Here is a 19416-nt window from a genome sequence, read left to right as displayed (position 1 = left end):
ATCTCAGCTAAATGAGCAATAGCGGGGCAGAAGGGTTTGCTTCATCTTCACTTGCTTTACCAGCACTTAAGGCAGGATGTAAATATTATTTGAAGAAACTCTGTGTTTGCAGCATATCGAAGACTGGGCTAGACAGAGATTGTAACCCTCCCTTCTGGCCTTTATGTGTTTATGAGTTCACAGATACTTCCCTGTACTTGAAAGACCTCTACTGCTGATAGCTGAGCATTCGTGCATGTCTTCTACTCGTAATTACTTGTACAGCAGTTGGACCAGACAGCACTGTCCTGACTGGCACATTATTGAGCATATCCAGTTCAGAGTGGTGACCTGATCAGAGGTACCAGCAGAGATGTACAAACCACAGAAGAGCTAGGGCATGCAGTGGGACAGCCCACAAGAGACTCACATGTCCTACACAAACACCTGTCCTAAGAAAATTCTTGTTTCTTAGAAGTCCACATCTCAAAGAATATTGAGTAATATTGTGTAGGGGGCAAAATAATCCACCTCTTGCTTCTGTATCAATGACAACAGTCTTCTAAAAGGTGAGACATAAGGAGCAGGCCCAAGCTAGACATAATCTTGTTCTGAGGCTTTGTTCTTTGTTGGATAAAGTATCAGGTAGGCCAAATTAGATGGTAGGTCACAAACGCAGCAAAAAAATATTTCCATGTCAAGTCATAAATAAAAATAGAATGAAGGATGATTAAATTAAAACTGCGAATTAACTGCATAAGCCAGAATTGATATGGACTTAAGAAGCAGTGTATAATACATTTAATATTCGGAAGTGTGAATATATGTGGTAATGAGCCCTGATTTACTTTTATTCCTTTCTATTTGCTGTGTATGAAAAATGATGGCATATTGCTATGAAGGGTCATTATGGCATTCCTAAAATATACTGAAATAAGTTCCTAAAATATACTCTGCTGAGTGTTCAGGATTAAATGGTACAGATTTCTGACTTCTAAATTACAGGTATCTTTTGTGATATATTTCCGCCTCAGTCTTCCCATCTGTGCAATGGAGGTAAAGCTATCTACTCTCATTCTTCAAAGAAGCACTGGTAGGATTAAAGAGTTAGTATTAGATAGGATTTTAAAAATGGAAAAGATGAGACAAGCACATAACCACATCTTTCTTGCCTTACATGCATCGTGAAATGTGTTTCCCTTTGCCTCCATTACCAGAGGATTGCGACAGCCCAGAACATTCAGCAAAAGCAATCACAGATGTTGGCTACACCCACATATTTCTGACACTTTTGGTGATAAGTATACAGTCTGCAAACCTCCAGGAATGAGCATAGACCGGTTCCTATAGAAAATGAAGATACAGCAACTTAACCCAAGTGCTGACGAATTGTGTCTATCCCCATCCAGCTTTTTGCTGCAACAAGAAAAAAAGTAATAAATTAAACCAGTACTTTTACTTCTTCCTCCATAAGACAATAGGCTTTCATTCCTTTCTTCTATTATGCCGATGTGTCATAAATGTCAATGTGGTATCTTTCAAAGTCACTTCAGTAGGATCAGATACTGAAGTTCAAAGTGAGAAAGAAATTGGAATGAAAATCGTGTTGAAATTTGAATAATAGAGAGAATTTTAAATGTTAGAACTGTTCACCTCCTGGAGATTTATAGTTAGCTACTGTATTCTTCTGAGGACTGCTGTATACACACTTAGTTAGCCAATACTTCTGGCAGGAGGGGAAGCAGGAATATGGAAAACTTTTAATATGGAGAACTATTATGAGAATTTCTTCAGTCTTTTCAGAGGAAGGTTCTTGTTTAAATTTGCAGTGGGATACACATGATAGATAATATCAGCACACAAAAATCTGCAAGTTTTGGTCTGCAAAATACAGCTTTTCAAATAGAAAGTTTTAAGTCTCCAGGCAAGCAGATTTCATTGGTTTGGAGGAATTTATGGTTCTTACCCTCTGAAATTAAGAATGTGTATTTATTTAGTAATTAATTCCTGGATTCAAGAAGAAAATAATATTCACCAAAATACAAAAACACTAGACCAAAACAGAAAATACGTCTTGTTGTTTTCTCTATAACTGTCATTGCTTTCAAGCCACTCATCAGTGACAAGAGCCACGTGAAACCAGTAGCTAAAATAAGCTTTCTAGAACAGTAATTTTGCAGTCACTGAGCCCTTATTTTGTTGTTGTAGTCAGTCACAGCCCTCGTGGAGCCTCCTTTGCTCCCGTCTTTGCCTTGGATATTTATTAATGTTTTGGGCAGACAATTACACTCCTTATGTTTTAAATTCCTTCAAGTAGCAGAACCAGGCACTGGCTTTAGTTTGTGGTTGCTGGTGCATTGCAGAACCTCTTCTTCCTTCTGAGGATGGAGAGCCCAAGCCAGAGCCATTTTCAGAAGCAATGTCTAACTGTATAAAGGAATATGATAGAACCAAATGAATTAGCTAAATTCCTACTTCACCTAGCAAATAATAAATGCACAGGTGCCATCACTGGCCTTATTTCTTTACTATTGAAGAGTGTTCCGAGATTTTGAATTAACACACATAGCTTAGAGTCTCTCCCTGATGGCTGTTATAAATACATTTTCTGGTAACATATGCATGGTCCAAAAGGTCACATGAAGGATATTCTGGAAGAGTTCCTCTCATGCTATATCAGTGATACCTAAGCTATCCAGTCTTGAAACAAGCCTATAGCCCACTGTGCTTGCAAGAACTACAAATTCTTTTACATGTATGTATATATATATGGATACACATATGTATATCTAGATAGATATGTATATATGTGTACATTTTTATATGTATTATGTATATATACATATGTATATCTATATATACTGCTTTTGATTTAATCTGGATTTATGAGACATAGGAAACCTGAATAGAGGCTTCACCAATCTATGTATCTTAGTGCTGGGTGTCAGGGAGATGTCCTCAGAAATGTTTCCTTAAGTATCCACTTCAGTGGGTGACTTTGCTGTCAGCCATGTGGTATCACTGCAGGGCAAAACACATAGAGGAAGGGTGCACCAAAGGCTTATGCCACTACCTTGAATATACCTGAAAGCAAAGCAAATAGCCAGAGATTGGCCCTCTAAAAAGAATCAAATGAATTCTTTCAGAAAGAACTCTGAAATACTCCTGAGGGCAAATAATGCAAATGGGTGTTGAGTTTGGCCTAAAGCCCAGCCTTATGACTCGCACAACAAAACAGATGTAGCCAATAGGTCTGTGGCTACTCACAACCTTGAGTGCTTCATGGTTAAGGAAAGAGTAGAAGAAATGGTGAGGGTGTAGGCTGTCAAAATTCATGGTGTTTAATATTTGCAGAGTTTTAACAAAATTTGTTTTACTAGCAGATTACACCAGGATCTTCCAGCCAACACTGACACAGATATGAAGATGCAGATGAAATAGGAAAGGAGGATTTCTGCACAATATTCTAAGAAAGAAGAGGAATCACCGTGATACCCTGCCATTGTCCAGGTTTAGAAATGGCTAGTCAATATCAGTGAGCATCATATATTTTTTTGCTTGACCTTTTGGTGAGTCACATAATTGCAGTGCTTTCAGCTGTCCTGGCATTCAGTGCAGGGCTGGGTAGGGTACACATATGTTCTGCCACTAAAAACAGCCTTATGAGAAAGAAAATAACATTTTGGAACCTGAACTGAAAGAAAAATACACGGGGTTTGCCATAAGTTGACACAATCTGGCTGTTTTATTAATCTTCATAAATCAAGTTCTACGAATAGATTACCAACATGATTGCTGATTGAGAGAGGCTGGTGTATACCTGATAAGCATCCAATCTATAGACCCGTGTTTCAATGCCTTCTTAATTAGAGACTCAGTTTTGCATGCCTCCAATTGCACGAGCTGTCGCTGGGAGGAGTTCTGCCAGAGCTGGGCGCAAAATGATGGAAGTGACAGCATGACTTCAGCTGTACCCTCAGAAATCCACATGCACAACCACACCTACACCCATCCTTCACAGCACACATGATGAAATCACACAGTGCATTACCTGGTATGTTCTCAGGCAGGACACAAAAGCAGGAGCCAGATTCTGAAAAGATGGAGACAGAAAGCTCTGCTAAGCCAGGTTCTGTCTTCAGACACAGGCTATGAGATGGCCCACAGCTTCACTTTCCCTGAGGATCCTACTACAGGAACCATTTCCTCAAGCTCTAATGGGTATGTAGCAAGCTTATTCTGCTGTCATGCTGACTTACCTTCATGGCCAAAACCCTGGAAGCAGGGTCAAGGCTCTACCTACTAGCACAGATCTGAGAGGACTAAAAGGGCTGGTTATGCCTCCCCTGATCATTCATTGTATACTACTGAGATTTGGAGACAAGGTAGAGGAAAGTGTCTGCGTAGCTTATGCTCCTTTATGTTCCTGCAGGCTCTCAAAAGCAGCAGACACAATATAATGCCACGTTAAAATGCCATCTCAGATATATTTGGCGAGAGCACCTGGGTGCTGCTGAGACACTTGAGTTAATTCTACCACCAATTCAAATGGAGTGCTGGGCTGCTTTCCTGTCTCTGTTTGGATTTTAAATCCTCTCTGGATACCTCTGAAATAATCTCTGCCAGAGACAACTTATCACAAGGTATTACTGAAATACTCCCAAGAAGCACATTTATTTCTTTCTTATTCTTGGCCTAGAACAGGTCACAAAAAATGGGAGGAATTTTAAAGAAAATTCCCAGAAGTGGGTGCCAAGAATACTCCCCTTTTTGCCCCAGAGTCTCATCTTCCCCAGGTTTAGGGTGAACAAGCCAAGCGTGGCTTTGCTTCACCCATATCCCTGGTCTGTTTTCCAGGAATAAAACATGAAGTGATGTGTTCTCTGCAGGTAAGATCACCTCCCTGCTTGGGTACAGAAGTAAGATAGCATTCAGATGACGTGGAAGGCTACTGAATAGACTCGTTAGTATCCCAGACATCCCAGGTAAAAACAGATGGATTGCTACTGGGAATTCCCTTGTTCAAGGTGTTGGCAGTAGGCTTCTGCAGTGTTGCAGTTATATAAATATATATGAATATATAAAACAGTAAGTATTTCACCTGCTGCATTTTTTAAAGACTTTCTGGTAACAAGTTCCATCTTCCTGTCTCCTCCACAAGTCCATGGCCAGGGAACCTGTGCAATACATGAACTTAAGCACTTTTCCATAGCTGCCTCTCTCAGCAGCTTTTGCCAGCTTTGACCGTCCAGCAGATCATTCCTCCAGGGCAGGACCCTCATGACAGTTGGTAACAGCTCCACCACCCATCCTACCTGTGTTTTAAATCCCTGGACCCGTAAGTGGGAGCCTATTTGTTTCCTCTTTAAGCCTTGTCAAGCACTTGGCTTATGGCTTGGAGTTTGTGTACTGAGCACTTAACCAGAGTCCAGGGTAAAGTATTAAATATTTGTGATACATGGTGAATGAATATAAAAGTAGGCGAGGAAGGGCTGTTAACAAACCTTCCTCTAGACTAACGGAAAGAAAATGGCAAAAGTGAGTGGAGGATTTTCCTAGAGCCAGTACCAAAAAGCCAGCAAGTGTTTGAAGTAAATTTGTGATAAAAGGGTCATATAGATACTGGAGAAATTTTAATAAAATAAACGTGGAAAATTCCAGCTCTTTAAATTTTAGAGTTAACTCCTGCAGGAATGCTTAGGGTTTTATCTCCCCCAGTATTTTAGCAGCATGTACTGTATTTACAGCAAACAGCGGTTTGTGTTCCTTGTGAAGTAGAAGGTGTTTAATTTGTCAAGAAAAGTTGTTCTCAGAAAAATAACTATGTGGTTTTATAAAAAAAGGTAATGTTTTTCTTTACACATAGTAAACTAGATTCATTGGGAGCAGTTGATACGTCTTTTTTTTCCCACCGTGTTTTTCAGTTCTTGAAGCCCCAGGTTTTGACACTATCAAAGAGCAGGAAACTGTGCCAGATTTCCACTGCTGGGGATACCAGATGGTAAATTCCCCCTGTCTGGAGCAACCAAGGATCCAGTCCCTTGCACAGGGACTTGTTGCCCCTTCCAGAACTCTGTGGGAAGAAGTGGGGACCCTGCTGTTGCAAAGGTTCGTCTCACTTCTGGTCTTAGAGTTACGTTTCAGGTAGTCTAAACCTGTGTACGGCTGTTGCAAAGGAAATTAACACTACACACCCAAGAAAGTGAAGCAGTGATGCACATACCCTATTCAAAATGGCAGGGGAAAAGGAGGTGATAAGTATTTTAAAGGAATCTAACCTTGAAAATATCATATTCTTGATTATTCTGAGGCATTCCTGTTCTTCACCAATAAATAAATTAAGCTTTAATACACATAAAATAGATTTTACTAGAATGTAAGAATGCATGGGAAAGTATAAACCATTTACTGAAGGAAATTTGAACTTTCTGTGAAATGGAAACAATTTGTGAGCAGAATATTAGGATCATTCACTGATTATATTCATTGGCCTTAAACTTTTTATTTATGGACAGTCAGAAAAGATGGGAGAGGTGCTAGACATATCCCAGCCACAGTGTATATATTTCCATTATTGATGCTAAAACCCAAGTTATTTTAAAGAGGATTGGTGCCTTCAGCTCACCTTCTGCTTTTAATAAAAATAGCATTTTCATAGAAAAAGTAATAATGGCTTCCCTTCATTCCTCCAGATTCGGATGTTGCTGTAGACTTCAGTACTGGAGTAGGTACAAGGTACAAGGTACAAGGTAAGACTTCCTAATGATTTTATGCCTAGGCTTTTATGCCTAGCCATGGCAGTAAAATCATACTCCTTTTATATATGTGTATATATATATATATATATATGTAAAATGTACCATACACCCTATAAAGGCTAGGAGAACATTCCACGAGTTATTGATGTGGTGGAGATACACTACATACACTGTATATGTGCTCCAGACTTATGAAAGTCTGTGGAAAGACTCTGGTGTTCCTTGGGGAGAACTGGATCCGGTTCCACATGATTAAAGAAAGAGGTTAAACATTTCTGTTACCCTCATTTACTGGATGTCAAGAGCATAGAAAATGTTTCAGAGTTTTTCTTTGGTTAAATTTCATTTCCTTATTGGACATCTAACCCAACGCCTCTGAGTACTAGTTACTGCAAGAGATTAAATGCTTACACTTGAAAAGGCATCTGATCAAAGCAGGAGTGACAAATATTACTAGTGATACAACTTGACCAAAAAAGGGAGGAAACCCCCCCATGCTAAAGATTTGCAAAAACTAAGAGAAAGAACACCCCCAAAATACTCAGAGAAAGATGAATCAGTTGAAATTAACACAAATTGCAAAGCACTCTGAGGGCAACAGTAAGACATGTGGGTGAGAGATTTCCATTAGCATCCAGACCCAAAGCAGCATCCAACAGTCCCTGAGCTTTGCATAGAGGATCTTGCTGTGGTGAGATAAGTTTCATTGCCTGTGACAGTGCATATACAGTACATCTAATACATCAACCTGGCTACAAGTGTGCAGAGAAAAGGTACAATCTAGACAATCTCAGGGTGACAACTTCAACTATTCTGTATTTCTATGATTTATGTCACCTTTAGCAAGGCTAAAATTTCTGCATTGTAGCACTGAGAAGCAGTTTCAGTCCTATTGGTCTACCTCAAGACAGTGTTATGTTGGTCCTGCTGTTAAGGTGATTTGATGCTGGAGAATCACCTGAGTTGGCAAAGCAATGTGCTCTGATGCTTAGAGGCCTTTTTGCTGTTGAGGTTTGCTTTGCTTGCAAAGACACAGAATCATGGAATAACTGAGGTTTGTAGGCAACAATGGGTCTCTGGTCCAACCACCCTACTCAATGCACGGTCAGCTGGAGCAGGATTCTCAAGGCTGTATATAATTGGGTTTTTGATACCTCCAAGAGTGGAGTCTCCCGGGGCAATCTGTTCCAGTGTCTAACCACATCTACAGTGAAAAAATAGTGGGGGTTTTATGTTTAAATGGACGGGGCCATGCTTTACTAGATCAGGTTGCTCAAATCCCCATTCACCCAGCAAGGGGAACACCCATGTGCACTGTGATGATGTGCTGGGAGAGTCACCACTCCCATGCAGAACTGGCTCAGTTACGTAAACCTGGTCTGGTGTGTTAGCTTAGGGCCTCTGTAAATCTTAGGTCTTGTCAGCTGGAACTACTGTGCTTCATACCGAGGAGCTGAGAAATGCGAGGTGATTTCAGCAAAAGCCACGTAGGAATGGAATAATGTTGGAACTGGGAGTTGGTTTTGTTCTGACTTGCGTGCAGAGCTGTCAGTGTAAGCACCAGTGTAAGCACTTGGCAAGGGAGCTGCACAAAAATGACTTGCCAGAGGCTTGCAGTTTATGCCTGTATACATTTCTGTGGTGAAATTTCACATCTGCTAGCCAAGCCAACGTGTACTCGGCACTTCATCGAGAAGACTCCTCACACAGGCACACCTAGAGCCTTCCTGAATGTCTGTGCCGGAGCCTTTGATGCTGTCATCCCAGTTCTGCTTTTCTTTCACAGCCTCGGAGCATCATAAAGCCAAAGTGATAACCAAAAATGTCCTCTTTGTAGTTCAGAACGATGTGATATTTCATGGGTTTGCACCATACAAGCACTGAGCCTTGGAACAGAATAAGCATAAAGAAACTCCTTGTGGAAATGCACTTCTCTAACCCTCTTCTTTCCCTCTCATGGCTTATGATTAACCTAGAAGGGTAGATGTTTTGGAAAAGCCAGAGTGTATTAATGAATGGATTTGTATGCATGCCTAATTTTTGCCCCTACTACTAATAATAAGAAAAATCCCTGCAATATCTAAAGGCTGACTGTACCATGGGAGTTTTGCTCAACTAAAAGAGGTGTAAGGGAGTAGAGTGCAGCATACTCTGCGGCACACTCTGTGGCACACCTGGTGGGGATAAGGCTCTCCTTATGCCCACAAGGTCCTGCAGCTGTCAGAGAGCATGAAGACATCCTCCAAGATAGTGCTTTGGGATATCATGGTCTGCTTCCTGGTGAGTCCGTTTGCAGAGCAACAGGGCATGCATGAGCTCAGTATATAGAGCAGCATGTGTACTATAACTTCATTAACAGATGAAGATGAATAAAGAGCTTGTGCCTTGTTTGATAGTACAGGACTTCTCACAGCAAATCTTACAACTCGGGGCAGGTAGCTTCTGAGTTGGGTTTTTTTTTTTTTGCATTGAAAGAATTGCTCCCCATGATGGCTGGCTGCAGATATATCACACACATTGTCCCACATCATGACATAATTCTCTGCCACAGCTTGAGAGGAGAATTTGCCTCATTTAGTACTGGTTTCTACTTCAGGTCTTCCACTGTTGCTCAAAACCAAACAAAATTCAAGTGCTGGACTAGACACCAACAGGGAGAGCAAAATGGGGTGCTCCTACTAATGCGCACCTTAGCTTTACTGATGGGTGTCAGTGAGAGTGTGGGGACCATTGCCTTGGGCGTTGCAATATATGCACAGTCTTTGCTTGTAAGCAGAGCTATAATGAGAGTGAAGCATTATGGTGAGCATAATGTCCTCTGCTATGGGAACTCCTCTTGAGGTTAAAGTGAAATACTGCACAAGAGTGTTCAAATTAGGAACAGAAAGGGAAGCACAAGTAGCAGCAATTGCTTTTTGGTCACTTGGTATGTGCTTCCTCATCTCTCGGACCCTTTTCAGGTATTTTTTCACATGGTAACTTTAAAATTTAATGGTGATTAGATACAAGCACAGCAGCATCTCCTGGCCATGCCATGGGACGCCTTACCTACCCTCACTCTGAATTCAGTCAGGAAACCAGGGCATTGAGCACCCATATTTAGGTATGGCAGCATGCATAGAGGTCATAATTCAGTCCTCTGGGGAGCTGGCCCTTCATGACTTACAACAGCAATGGGATTTCTAGCCTTTCTCATAACAGACATGGTTTTAAATTGTGCCCCAAATTTAACTCATGGCATTTTGCTACCGCAATACATTTTCTCGGTAAAGTTTTCTGTTCTCTGTGGATAAAACCTGTGAAAGACAACTTGCAAGATGACCAGCATCTTAGGAAAAGCAGCAGTAAATCTCAGGCCAAGTGTCACATGAGGTAAGAGAGTCTATCGGACATAATTTCTTTCTTAGAAACTTTCAGGGTTGAAAGTCCTTAAACTTCGGCACTTTGCCAAAATCCACACTCGCCACCACCGAATTACAAGATATCTAAATAGGAAGTCCCTTTCCAGGAATGACACAAACGAAATGAATACAGCGAGAGGAAAAAATCTCCCGCTGTTCAGGAGAGATTAGACAGAGCATTTCCCTTAACTTCCAGGGCACCGGGGATTTGGGCATACGTCTTAGTGAGTCTTAGTGAAACCATTATTTTCCAGCTGCAGTTCTCAGACCTGAGGTCTGCTCTTCCCACAGCTGATTATTTCCCAGAAGTCACATTTTTCTTATTTCAGTTTGGTTTCTTTGATACTGATTTAGCTGAAACCTGGAGCCTGGAGAGAAGAAAAAACTCAGACAGCAGGCTCTGAAGAAAGTCTCTTTCCCTTTTCTGCACTTACCAAAACTTAGTCATTTACCAAAACTGCTCATAAGCACAACCTTTTCTATCCAGGCAAATTGTCAGCAAGGTTGACAATCATTCTCTTTGGTTGAATTTTACAGTATCCTTTTAGGCCACTTAACCTAAAAGAATCTGCTGCTGCAAAACCCATGGTACAGCTTCAGTCCAGGTCACATTTCCAGTTCATTTGTTCGTGGCTTTCACAGAGACAAGCTGTTTTTCTTCTCTTTGGTGAAGTTTATTATACTGTGGGCAAAACATCAAAGAGGAGAGCTGGACTGAGCTGTATAAGCCACAAGGGGCACACTATTACAGTGGAACAGTCAATATTTTCAAAATGCTAACGATGATAGGAAATACTTTAAATCCCTTTTTCCCCTTTCTGGTATATGTGCAGCTCAGTACATCCTGCCCTTGTCCATGGAGAGAGCTGCCAGCTCTCTGAGGACAGGTACCCTGCAGGCCAGGATGGGGCATGCAGCAGCATCCCTGGGACAGGAGTAGCAGCCAGGGTGAGGGTGTCCAAAACGGCTGTGGGGACGAGGCTCACTTGAGACTGCATCTGGGGACAGAACCCAGCACACTCTGTGCTGTGAGAAGACTGGAAAATTCATCGAGGCTGATAGTGGCCATAGGCACTGGTAATGGTATCATAGCGCGAGAATTTGACCATGCTCTATTAACATTTTAACCTGCATCCTGTCAGGGATATTCTGCAGCCATCTGGTAATGGAAGGCAAGGAAAAATGGAAAAATGGCCATCACACCTGAAGTTATCGATGGCTGTCACCATGTGAATGCAACACCCCTTTATTCACTATGGTACAACTTCAGCATGCATGTGAGCCTCTTCAGTCTTGATGAGAGTGTGGTGCTTAAGGATCTCTTTTGACAGTGGGAGAGTGAGTTTAAACCCCTGAGGTGAAAAGAGGACAAAACCACCAGTAACTCAGAGCTTTTATCACACGAGTGTGTATGAGAAAGTAAAAGGGAAAGGACTTCTCCCTAGACTTTGTTTTTGGTGAAATTCTTCCCCCTTTTGCTACAGGCTTTGTTTATGTGTGTTACCAGCACACTAGCATGAGCTAGAAGGTCACTTGTCTCCCTTTGGATTTACGTGACATTATTGCTAAAGCCAGCAGGCTGGAAAATGGAAAACTTTCCAGGTCTGCCTCGTCTCCTGTTAAAGACAATTCAGGAAGCTGTGCAGCCTCTGTGCTCAATGCCCAGAGTTATACTGAATCCCATAGCTACTTGCTGCCCTTTAATGCATGTTTGAATAAAAGATACTCTCTGAGGGAAGTGTGTTATTATGAATCTCCCTGAAACACTGGTGCTGGAACTCTATTCCCTCCACCTGCCCCCATATGCTCACATCTCTCTCGCATTCCTCACATCATTTGAGTTGTCCTTTACCATCATGGTGACTGTTTGGTGAAGAAAAACAAAGCAAAAAGGTTAAAAATGAGCTTTAGTTAGAGACCAGGTTGGATGCTCAGCTGATATGAGTTGGCGCAGCTGGACAAGCCAGAAGGGCTGCCCCACAGCAGTAGGAGGAGAGGTCCTCAGCTTCAGGCTTCCAGAAAAGCAGTACAGATGCTCAGAGAAGAGGGGGGACTTTAAAGGTGGCAAATACTCCTGTCACTCAAGACAGTCTGAAAAGCAAACCACATTCTTACTTACTTCAGGATAATGCCATTTAGATTGTAATTGAGAAAATTTGGTCATAACAATACAAGCATTTTCCAGTGATGATCATGCAGCTGTAATATTGTCCACAAAGGCAGCGTTCTTTCGATGTCAAGGGAATTTGTTTGGTGTGAAGGGTTAAAGATGCTAAGGCTGGAGCATGAAGCATTGCCTGTCATTGAAGAAACACTTTCCTTTGATAGACTTTTTCAGTTGCTTATGATTTGCCAGATTTTAAACCAATTAGGCTGAAATTCTCCACGCTGGTTGCTTATTTTCTGGTGAACTGCCTGGGAAAGGTTTCATCAGAAGTTATTAAATCCTTTCTAAAAGAGCAACTTGGAAAAACTGCTTTGCCTATAGTGAAGAAAATAATCCTGTAATTATATTACTAAGCAGCTGCATGTTTTGCAAAGGAGGCCTCTCACTCCACACTCAGCACTAGTCGCATGCCCAGCAGCAGTGTAACTAGAAGTCCCACAGCCCTGCTCGGCTCACTTGGAGGATGACATTTCTGTCCTGCCTCTAATGCAAGTGATGAGTTAGTTAAGGCTGACAACAGGGAGCGTTGAAAAATGACAGGAGGACTGTGAGAAGAGGCAGGGATGAAACACCAGCGAGGCACAGTGGGACTGAAAACACTGCAGAGGAAAATGGGACTTTAACGAAAAAGAAGATGGAACAAAGGGAACAGCTGAACCAGGATGCTGTGGGAGGCTGGGAGGGGAATTAGATGGTGAAAACTGTGAGTGGGATGAGGAAGTGTGTGCATGCATGTGTGTGTTTGCATGCATGAGCATGTGCATATAGGCAGCCCAGCCCTGGCAGAACTGTAGAAGAAAAGGTAATGAACTGGGAGGTGGGGGGGAGGAACAGGACAAAATATATCTAGGAGGTAACAAGCAAATGTGAATCTTCTTCAGGAACCTTGTACCTATACTTACTTTTGACAATTAGCTTTCAGCTTGTCAGTGCTGAAAAATGTGTTTGGGAAAGTCTGAAGAGCAGTACCAAAAGGTAAGGTAGAACTTTCTCAGCTGAGTTAGGCATCTTGAATTTTATCTATTTATTGTTCCCCAGACTGTGTATAAAAGCATGACCTGATTTTACCCTCTTGTTCTTCCATTGCCTTGTGAAGAACCAGGAACCAATGCTGTCATTTGTTTGCATCAAGTCAAGCAGCTCTGTTTATGCTAGGACATACAAGCTGTATCTTTTCCTAAAAATCTTAATTTCTCTTGCTTGATTTTAAGCTATCAGCTGGCCTCAGGCCTCAGCGTGAGAATGAACTCAGCATTTTGGGGATGCAGCAAGGACTGGGTGTTAGGTGAGGCTGGATCCCACGGGGGAGCTCTGCCATTTGGAAGAAGTCAGGAGATGCATAGAAGACATGGCCCATGGGTCACACCAGTGAGCTGTATAGCCTCTGCTCTGTTCCAAACAACAGCAGATCATGCTGTTTAGGAAGAACATGTGAGGCTGGTTGTTATGCGCAGCCCTTTCCCCTAGTATGTAGCACCCATGACTCTGTGTTGTCAAGCTCCAGAGATTCATTCACTGCCCACTGCGTAAGCAAGTACTTTCTTTTATCTCTTTTAACTGTTCTTTTGCTAGCTGTCTCAAATGTCCCCTGGATCCCATACCAGGTTCTTGTAAACAACAATTCTATATTTGGTTTAACCAGCATATTCGTCATTTTGTAGGTCATGGTTACATCACTCCCTCACCTCTAGAGCAGAGCCCCAGTATTTGGTCTTTGTAAAGCAGCAGCTTCAACACCTTGACTGTTTTTGCTGACCTTTAACTCTACTACAAAAATGCACCAGTTTTTTGTGTAGCAGCAGCATTACTCTCGCTGTCCTGTTCCTAATAACTTTCTTACAAGTTCCAATATTTTATTGGATTTTGTTTGCCATTGCATACTGAGCTGATGATTTCAGAGGAGCATCAGCAATGGCTCAATCTCTTTCCTAAGTTGTAACTCTCAGTTCCAAGTCTGATATAGATAATTTTTTCCTAGATGCATTGCCCTGAATTCATCTGTATTAAAGTTCATCTGCCACCTTTGAGCCAACTCAGCTTGATGAAGTCCTCATGGCCTGCACAGAACTTGACCGTCTGAAAGAACTTAGTATCATCTGCAAGCTCTGCAATGGCAGTGACCCAATGGTATGACCTGGTTCAGCTGCCATTTTAAATGCATTGACTCAGTTATCTTTTATAACTCCCTAGGAAAAAGAAATCCCTGCAAGATCCCCTTAAGGTTTGAAGGCTATTTTCCACTTCTCTCATCCACGGAGCTCCATGGATTTCAATGACAATTATAGAGGTCAAGAAGAGTGAAGGATATTGTCTCCATCAGCCTCTTAGTGCTTCAGAAAAGGGGGTCTGCTTTGTATTAGTGTCCTGCGATTGTTCTAGATAAACATGAAATTTGTAATATAACCACACCGACAAAGTATGAAGTGGTATATGGTGCTAAGTTGTTGCTATGTCTGCTTATAATGAAGAGGTGAAAATGTAAGCCCCATCCTTTCAGATGAATCACTTAAGTTATGAGTATTCCTAAATGCACTCCTGGGAGCTTTGCTCATTTAGAAATCAGGGTATGTAGAAGGCCCAAGTGTGACTGCGGATGGAGGTCCCTGCAGCAGCGAAGGGCAGTGAAGTAGCTCCATCTACTGGTAACAATTAGCAGGATCTCTGCGTTTAGTCCCAGGCCTTACTTCTCTTTGGAGGTCTTCTTCACTGAAAAGAAATGGTGCTATATACGAAGGAGGTAAACTCGGCACGAATCTCTTCTCCTTTCAGCCAGCAGAGGTACTCAGATCCTGTAAGGAGTTCTTCATCTTAGGAGTTTTATGTGATGTTCCTCATATACCCTGTCCACCTTTGCTAACCCTGAACCCATGAGTCAGGTCCCCCAAATTAATGAGATTCTACAAGTGTTGGATTTTAATCTTGGAGTCTTCACACTTTCTATGTCTGCCATGACCACAAAAACTATTTCTCCCCTAATGGCAGCAGCTATTCCAGTAGTGACTTATCCCAGCAGCAGGATCCTGAGAACAAAAAGCAAATGACACAAGGCCAAGGAATTTGTAATACCATTTGTTTCAAAGGTCAGCTCTACTTAGTGCTCAGGGAAAATTCTGTTCTTACTTCCAGTAGTGAAATTCCTCGCTGGCGACTGGACCTCAAAGTTGCATTTATATAACTAAAGAAAAATGTGGCCTCGTGCTCATCATGAAATTTCTCTCTGGGGGAGCAGTGTTTCTCTAAGCACATTTGCTCCAGCTAAGACTCAGGATGTTGCTTGACTATTTCATTATTGATATATTTACTTTTTATTGATGATCAGGGAGTGAACCTTGGGCTTGGCCAGGAGGAGCTGTCACTGCCCTGGGTAGGTCAGGCATGTCTTAGAACTCCCACGACAGCTCTGCTCAAGTCCTCCTTTCTGTCCCCCAGCACATCCAGAGCCCATGGCAATTGGAGCCAGGGAATGGAGAGGAAGAGGAGCACTACTGCCCTTCCTCCAGCTCTTAAAGCTGGTACCAAGCTGGGAAGTGGACCTGGGAAGTGGAGAAATTTTCCCCTTCTCCTCTGCTCCTGCATATTGGGTTAAAGCTTCTGGTGATGATTCACCTTGCCTTATTCCAACAGCCCAAGGCTAAGCTGGACCTACAGGTTCCCCAGGGCTTCAGATGCCAGGCCAAGGTATTTACAGTTGGAAAAGCAGGTATACTAAGGAGTCAAGCATTGGATTCAATGCCAGATTTTATACAGAGGACAAATGGAGCCAAGCACTTAAGGTCTTAATCTCCTTTTCTAATCAGTAGGCCTCTCATTCCATTTCCTGGCTTGCCATAGGTTTGTATGTTATCTTGGTGGAACCATCTTGAGGCCATCTGTGCCCTTTAGTGCTATCGAACAGTGAGTCAAATCCCCACACAACACATTGGTTTCTGGGTTGTCCAGCCTGTCCAGATCTTGGTGCATCTCCCTGTTTTCCCTCCAAAAACAGAAGCAGGGGGAAAATGCTTGTTTAAGTCTTATTATGCAGAGAGCTGTGACTTGCTGGGGTGTTCCCCTGGACCCAGGAGTCTGGAAATACTTCCAGTTAATGCAATTTAGCAATAGTAAGAACTATGACATCATTTATTACATTATTAATTTATGCTAATGTATGTTTTCCACTTGAAAAGTAGTCACAAAATAAAATGGCTATGATTCTTGAGTGGGACAAAAAAGCATTTATAGCAGGCAGCAAAGCATTTATAGAAACAAACCCCTTTTTGCCTCATTAGTTTGCCTCATAAAGCTTAACGAACCTAAACCAACACCTGTAACAAAGTAATACTAACAGCCAATCGTTTGTGGGTACTGCAAGTGGGACTGCCCAGGCATGTAATCAGATCGCTAAAAAGCCCCAGCATCTTTGTAAAGGGCAATGAGGCTGCGTAAAGCCCCAGTTCTGCAGCAGAAGGATCCTTTTCTCCACAAGGAACTCCTCTGGGCTTGTTCTGATCTGCTGTTCACTGTCCCACACAGCTGGTCCAGCGACACAGGTCCCACCTTGATGAGAGGACCAGGAAAAGGTGTTTGGTTGAGCTTAAAATCTCCAGTAATTCTTTTCAGATTAGTGGTAATGCTGCAATCATCGGTGGATCCACAGGGCTCAGTTCTCGCACAAGAGTCTCTCTGGAGCCAGGCACAGTAGGTCTGATGCTGGGTAAGTGTATGAGTATTTTGTCTATGATCACCAGAATCCTTACTGCTATTTACAATAATCCCACAGCAAGAAAAGTGTTAAAACCACACCTAGACAGAGTCTGACTTGATCATTGTGTTCCCTTGAAAGGCAGCTTGACAAGTTAGTTGCCAAAACTTAGCTCAGATTTCTGAACTGAAAGGTGCTGCGTCCTGGCAGGCTTAAGGCAGGTAACATTTTGCTAACGCCAAGAATTTAGGGCTCAAACATGCTGTAAAGGAGGAGGCAGCTGAAGCCTGCAGATTCCTGAGGACAGGTTTCCTCTCTTAAGTTGCAGGAAGTAGATCAACACCTCAAACAGAAACTCTATGCAGCCTATTTACATTTGGATAACCAAAATCCAAGGTCAGAACACCCAGAAACTACGACATTTGATCTAGGAATGCCAGTTTGGCATATAAAACCTCCCTTTGACTCATCATCCTTCACAGTCAGTCTACCTTTTAACCCTGTGTAACTGGCAGAGTAATAGCACCATGACAGAGACAGGAATGGGATGGTTCACACACAAAATGCATGCTGTCCTGCTTCCTCCCTGCCCACTGCAGGCAGTGGGGTGAGCAGCTGGGCAGGGCACGGACCTCTTACTTGAGAAACCAGGTTTCCTTTTCCTGCTCCACCACATTTGGAATAGAATAATAGAAGTTAGGGTTGGAAAGGACCTTAAAATCATCAAGTTCCAACCCCCCTGCCATGGGCAGGGACAGCTCGCACTAAACCATGCCACCCAAGGCTCTGTCCAACCTGGCCTTGAACACTGCCAGGGATGGAGCATTCACAAACTCCCCGGGCAACCCATTCCAGTGCCTCAGCACCCTAACAGGAAAGAACTTCTTCCTTATATCCAATCTAAACTTCCCCTGTTTAAATTTTAACCCATTACCCCTTGTCCTATCACTACAGCCCCTAATGAAGAGTCCATCCCCAGCATCCCTATAGGCCCCCTTCAGATACTGGAAGGCTGCTATGAGGTCTCCATGCAGCCTTCTCCTCTCCAGGATTCTCACATGTTCCATGTGAGGCCTTCAGCAAATGAGTTGCTTAGTGTCTGTATCCAAGTTTCCTACATGTGAAATGAGAATAGCACTTCAGTAGCACCTTGATGATAAATACAGTGAATTGTGAGCTGCTCAGGTTAGAGGAGGGTTTAGATAAGCACAGTATTGGACCAAAAGAAACTTAACCCAGTGGCAGAAAGGGGAACAGTCATGATGAACTGTCTAAAAAAAAGAAGTAAACGCTTTCCATTGCTGTTTACTGATATTACTGATAATACACCAGATTTGCATTATCAGTTGATGGTTTTGTGTGTCAATTAAGACCAGTGTGTTATGACCAACTGTACAAAATACAGCCAAGAAAGAGATAGAACATGCTCTCACTTCCAAGTTTTTCTTTGTGTAAGACTGCAAAGAACAGCATCCTATTTGCATCTCTGAGCATTGATAGGTAAGCCCTGGGAAGTCTTTCTGTACAATCTGGATGGCCTGGCAACAGAGTATGAAATGCACCAGGACACTAGTATTCAGAGACCAGTTTCACAGTAAATGGATAAAAAATGCAACAAATGAGGTTTAAGCTCTGAACATTTTTTCACATTCAGATGGGAAAATGATGAACATCAACATTCTTGAAAGTTATAAAGCAAATGCAAAAATACTATGATTAGATGAAATGCAACAGAAGTCAGTAATGTCATCTGGTTTGAGAAGCTAAATAGAAAGAAGACACTGATGTAGTGACTTCCCAGTGCCTTTTCTTTAACTTGCTATGAAGGGCATGGATTTGCAAGATCCCTGGTTCTGTCTCTCTCACCCTTTACAGCCATGTTTTACAGCTGCATTTTAAGGCTGCATTTTACAGCAGCAGAACTTTACTCATGTCAGAAGTTAGAATCAAAGTACACAGCCAGAAATCAAAAGAATCCAAAGAGACAAACCCTGTATGTTTTAATAATCACCACAGGGCCTCTGTCACTCTGGGTTATTTCAGCGCGACAGAAGGAGTCAGGACTTCTGTGAAGCACTGGCTGTGCATGTTTTCTGAGAAAGTTCTAAGTTTTAGCTTTCTAAAACATGTACTTTCCCTTCAGCAGCAAGCACCAAACTGCTGCTTCTCTCTGCACCCTTTGATGTAAAGTCTCCTTAGAGAGAGCTTACTTCCCAGCAGCTACTGCACAGTTGGTGTACTATTCAAATGCCATGAAATATTTTCTGATTCTAAGAGGTGGGATGTTCATGGTACCTTAGATACTCCTACACTGCAGCCTCACATTAAAGAAAGATGTTCGCTGAAAACACTGTGGTCTTACTCCTTTCACCTGAAATGCATTGAGATAAATTATCTCCCTATGTCCTCCCCTACTCATTGCACTCTTTG

Source organism: Neopsephotus bourkii, unplaced genomic scaffold, assembly GCF_033783945.1.
Source record: "Neopsephotus bourkii isolate Nb327-2 ecotype Australia unplaced genomic scaffold, CSIRO-AGI_Nbou_v1 NB_1630, whole genome shotgun sequence".
NCBI lineage: Eukaryota > Metazoa > Chordata > Aves > Psittaciformes > Psittacidae > Neopsephotus > Neopsephotus bourkii.
The sequence above is the reverse complement of the archived record's forward strand: the minus strand, read 5'-3'. Positions refer to the sequence as shown.